Here is a 6170-nt window from a genome sequence, read left to right on the forward strand (position 1 = left end):
ACATAAAAACTGCTTTCTATTGACTTTGAAAGTGAGCTGTAATGTCTTGGCTCATATTTCCCAAATGGTGAATCCAATGACCATGAGACCAATTCTATTTTAAAGATAATTGAATTTCCTTCAAGATGAGATTTGGTTGAAATTTTTCGGATGAACGAGGAGAGAGTTATGGCCGGTCAAAGTTCAGTTGACTTTTTGGGAGAAAACCCTAATTCTGAAACTTAGAGTTTTGTCGATTTCTGAACTTTTCTTGATGAATTATGATCAACCATTGATCAAATGATTAATCTTTTGACAAAATGTGGATGTTGATAAAAAATTGCATTTTTGACTGTCTGTTGACTTTTCGGTCAAACTGGTCGTATGTTGACTGTTTGAGTTGTTGACTGTGCGTCCGAGCGAATCAAAGTTTGAAAATTTGTCTAGTGGTACTTTGATGCATATGGAGATCCATGAAATCCATTTGAGGTCTCAAAAACTCGTTCTCCTGAAAAAAAACAAAAACCCTAGTTAGGGACTATTTGTGTAGGAGACAGTTAGGCGTACCTGATTTTTGTGCAGGGTTGAGTCTCTGTTGATCACGTGATTATCAGAAGACTTCTAAAACAAAAATATTATGTGAATGATTGATTTGAATGATGGTACAAACACGGAGAAATGCGCTGATAGCGGGGTTGACTGGTAACTGGCTGTCCGGGTATTAACGTAACAGTTAAAGTGAAAACTTAACAGTTAAAGTTAATTTTTTTCTTTTTGTTTTTATTGTGTTAATGGTGAAAAATTATTTACATGATTTTTTAGAGAAACAAAGACATAATAAATAAATAAAATATACTGTACGCGAACGAAATTACTGATAATAATATTGAAAAGGATTTAATGCACAGAAATAAAAAATTTAACTAACAATAAACACGCATAATATTATCTTACTAATTAAACGACGGTACAATAGATAGTACAATATTTAATATTGACAGTACAAATATTACATAAAAAGGTATAACGAACAGTACGATAAATATAATGAACGGTACATTATTTGAAAGCGAACGATACGACAAACTTTAAGTATGACGATTAAAAACCCATGCTATAAACAACAATATATAGATGTACGGGAGTGCAAGCATCCCAGGTCCGCATTTTTCATGACTATGTAGACAGAAAAAGGACATGATCACCACAAAAACAGTGATGACCACAAGAAAAAATGTATCCACCCACTTTGTCATTTTTGCCGGGGAAGAGGAGAAAATAATTAGGAGCTAGTATGATAGAAATTTGGGAGATGAGTGAAATTTGATGTGAGAATTTATGGAAAAAAATGAGGGGTATCTATATAGTGAAAAGAGGGATGGAGACGTTGGGGAATGAAGTGGTACCGTAAAAGGAATGTTTGAAGGATAGTAGGATTTGAAAAAAATGGTAGGGTTTGAAAAGAAAGATGTATAGAATAAAGTTAGGATTCGATTTGAAAGAAAGAGATTTGAAAAGAAAGAAAGAGATTTTGAATAGATAGAAAGAGATTTTGAAAATATAGTACAAGAATTAGTGGGAAACAAAACCAATAATAATTTAATTGTTACCAGTACAGTCTGAATCCCCGGACTCTGCGCCTGCAAAATTTGATTATGTACCAACTGCGTCAGTATTATTTATCTGAAAATAAATCTCAAATAAACAGCGTGTGAAGTGATAAATAGTATTTGGCGTTTGTATAAGAATAAATTCAACAGCGAACCAAAATACCGTATTTAAAAAATATTCTAAAAAAACTGAGTATATAAAATCAGGACATTTTTGAATTAAAATCCAAGATTATATAAAACTCCCAATTTTTAGACAGAAGTCTGTTGCCTTCTCTTTGAAAAAAGATGCGGGCAAATTTTGGGGTATAACACCGCGTATTTTATCAGGAAATCAATATGGACATAGTGAGGGAGTTCTATGCAAACGCTCTCAAACTCACCCCAGAAACTGTAGCCTACAATCATGAGACATTTGTCAGGGGTCACACTATCCGGTTCGACCGACAGGCTATCAGAGAGTTCTTGGGTAACCCGCTGCAACTACCAGAAGGTGAAAAATGCTACTATAGAAAGCATTTGTTCGAAACATCGTACAGGCTGGACGATGTTATGAGGAAGATTTGTGCCAGCGGACGAGGACCGGTACTTGGAAAGAGTGGACCTCCAATGCACTATCACAGGAAAGATCTAAACATCGATGCTCGAGCTGTGCTGTCAATTCTGAGTTATAACATCCGACTTCGAGCACATGTTACCACCATTCCAATGGATGCAGCATTACTTATGAGAGTCATCATGTCCCGACACTTTGTAGATATCGCTTTCATCATCTCACAAGAGATGAGGAGAGCAGCTTTGAGTGACACTGAGCATGGCATCAATGATAAATGTATATTACCATTCCCAGGTCTGATTATGGGGTTCTGCCATGCTGAGGGAGTAGATTGTTCTGATAAGGGACACTCAGTGATTCACACCACCATTGATGAAACTTATATTGACAAATTCTGTAAAACCCCTTTTGAGAAAGATCAGCAAGTTGCAGCCACTAGCTCTCAAGCCGGACCTTTTGCAGGCCCCCTCCCACCTTTGATCCACTGGTTTCCCATCATTACTATGCCTCCATGTGGGAGGCCAATCAGAGATCTCAGATTTTCTTGCATGATGCTATGCAGCAGCAGTACAAGAACTCCATCTGTACCCCTAAGGAGCGTACCTTTCCCACTCGGGAGAGCTATTTCACGTATTGTGGATGGCCGGAGTCCGATCCTTATCCTGTGGGGGGTGGTGCCACGATTGGAGTTGAGCAGCCGGAGCAGAATGAGCAGGTGAAGGAAGAGGATGACTTGGCAGACGATGAGGATCACATGTGGTGATTGTGGAGGACGGATGATGTTGATTTTTGTTTTGTTTGTTGACTGATGATATTTTATTTCCTGTTGTTTATTATTTTTAAGTTTATTGTCATGGATCTTAGGTGGCTTTTATGTCGCCATGACTCAGTTCAGTACTTTCTTTCTGTTTGAATGATTTTGTCTTGACATTATTTTATCCCTAGTTTAGAATAAGTAGTTCCACAGCATAATGAAAAGCTCAAGCAAGACAATGAGAGTACCAACAATGGAGCAACATGCATGAAAGTGGTAGTGAGTGGAAATTTTTGAAAAATTAATTTTTCCCTTTCTTTTTCAATAAAAGTGACAAGGCAGGTATGAATTTTCAAACTTAAAATCTTAGTGTGTGCATGTAACATTGACCATGCAGGGAGATGAAGAGTATCTGAGTTGGTCGCTGAATTGAACCATTTGAAAAACTTTTTGAAAAACCTGTTGCATGATTGTTGGTATGTGTTGTTGTAATCACTGAGGTAAGTAATTTTGTTTAGGGACAAACAAAATCTAAGTTGGGGAGAGTTTGTTAGAAGTGAGTTATCAGTATTTTCATGTGTTAAATTAACTACCTTTTGATCTGAAGTTAAACATATCTTATGATTTTTAAGGATTTTATGGTTAGAATTGAACTCTAGAGGTTCGATGCTAATTGTAGAGCGACTTGCATCACTTTGGGGGTTATTTGTGCAGATTTTATAGTTGAAAAGTAAAGATGAAGAAACACAAAGGCGTAAAGATTTTGGAGAAGAGAAATCATAAAGAAGGAGGATGAAGCTGAGGCCGAGCCGTGGCGATAAGGGGCGAGACACGCCATCACTTCTGACTTTGTCTCGCGCCTCACCAATCCGTGCCGAGCCGCGGTAGCTTGGTATAAAAAAGGAAAATTGTTATAAATAGAAGCCCTAATCCTCATAAGAGTGAGATCTTTTGTGAGAGAAATTCAGAGAGCATTCCTATTCAAGAGCAGAAAACAACATTCAACGGAGAATTCAAAATCAATTGAAGACATTCCCTTGATACAGAGGAATCCCTCTATGAAGTTTTGTGTGTTCTTCATGTCCATGGAGAGCTAAACCCCATTGTGTTGATTTTAAGGTAGTAGTTAACCTATGAAGATGCAATTACTTTGATTAATTCCTGTGAACAATTGTTTGAGTTTTATTATCAATAAAGTACCTTCCTTTTATTTTATATCATTGTTGAACTATCAATCGAGAGATAGGGTTTATACTTTTGCCTTAGGTTCTTATATTGACTTGTTGATTAATCCTCAGATATGAGATTTTGAAGAAGTTTTGATAAATCATCGTGTTTAATTCCCTTTATCTTTATAGTTATTCTGAGAGATCAAATATCATATCGGTAGAGGTGGCTCTAAATTGATCTTAGACAAAATATCTCTTTTGAGTATGAATGAAGATAATAACTTATACAATGTTCACTTGTGGATTAATTGATTATTTTATATGAATAGGTTGATGAACCCTAAAACTCAACATATTCATCAGTCTCTGTGGATACGATATTAGAAAATATTTACCCAAAATACTTTCAACAACACCTTTTAAAACTTGTTAAGTATTGTTAAAGCTTAACATTTTAAATACCCATTGAGTATTGTTGAAGCTCAACACCCAAAAGTATTTTGCCACTTTGGCTCTTTATTTTCCTTATTGAGTATTGTTAAAGCTCAACACACAAATGCTCTAACTTCCCTATTGCACTTAAGGGGTATGTAGGCACAAGATACGATGTCTTGCCGAGCACACTTTTAAAATCTTCTTTTCTTACCCTCCCACTCTATTTAAACAAAACACATAAACAGCAAAAACAATAAGAATAAAAAACATATATTTTCAACGAGGTTTATACGGAGTACCATAGATGTGAGGGGTGCCACTACCTTCACATTGCATAACGAACCCCATAACCTAAGATCTTTGTTCATGTTATTGGTTTTGATTTTAAAAGACTTGTTTAATTTTATTTTTCTCTTTTCCCGTTTCCTTTGGAAACAATAAAGTGAGGTGGAAACTTTCACTAAAATAACGAGATGGGTCAATCCAATGGCCTCGATCTTAATTTTCACCGCTAAAGTATCAGCAGGATCTGAAGAAGATGGTGATAAAGGTGCGTGTAGAGGATATTTTCCATTTTCAGGTGCGAGGGGTGTCTTAGGTGGTGATGGGTTTTCATCTGGATTTTCTAATTGGTAGCGCTAGTTGTTATGGGTATGGATATTAGTAAACTCTTGTTTAGGTAAGGTGAAATAATGGATAACTTCATAACTGAGAAAGATTTTGAATAGGCCAGGTCCTTCTCGCCTTACTAAACTTTGGTTTAAGCAATGATTAAAATTTAGTAGATTGTAACCATAAGCAGGTGTCAGGTGGGTTACACGGTTGCGTAGGCCTAATGCTATAGTGATATGGGGGACTAGTTCGCCCATATAAATGTCTTCTAGCAACTGAAAACTTGTCCTAACTCATATGGCAAACATGAAACAGACACTGTCAGAAAGTTATAGATAGACTAGGAAAGAAAAATCAAGATAATGTGAAGGTGGAATGGCTCTCTCAGTTGGGATATCAAAGTGTTTTTCTTTGGACACCATTTTTGAAGATTATCCTCATCTTATCGACTGTGTGCATCCTAAAAAAATGTTAGTAGATAAATTTTTCTAAGGAGAAAGCAGTGGCCTTGAAGAGAAAACACACACAAGTTAGAAATCTTTATTAACTAAAATTATAAATAAGATGAAAGGAAATTTGTGGTTTGCCTCCCACGCAACGCTTTATATAACGTCGGTAGCCCGACAATTTAGGAGAATTAGTACTCATGGTGATTCATCCGAGAACGATTTTCGATCAAACTTTTAATAATCTTCGGTTTCCATGGCCACTTATCAAGCCACCTCTCATATCCCTCACCTTTTCTTTTATTTCTTCTGTAGGGTGGTTCAGAATTCTGAACTTGTGGTGGTGGTTCTGGATCTATCATCAGTATTAGCTTTTCAGGTTTATGTTTAGTTATTTTGATCCACCTCAAAGGCTATTTCTTTCTTAACACCAATGATTCCCTAGTTTCAGGGTCCTTTAAATTTCATTTTTTATGGAGGACCTTAGACAAAGGTGCATCGGTGTGGATATTTTCCAAAATCTCCACATACCTATTGGATCAGGAGACTACCTTAGCATTCGTAGATATCTGCGGGAAAATAATAAGTGGGCTATAGGGAGGAGGAACA

The sequence above is a fragment of the Vicia villosa genome, unplaced genomic scaffold, assembly GCF_029867415.1.
Source record: "Vicia villosa cultivar HV-30 ecotype Madison, WI unplaced genomic scaffold, Vvil1.0 ctg.002957F_1_1, whole genome shotgun sequence".
Classification (NCBI taxonomy): Eukaryota; Viridiplantae; Streptophyta; class Magnoliopsida; order Fabales; family Fabaceae; genus Vicia; species Vicia villosa.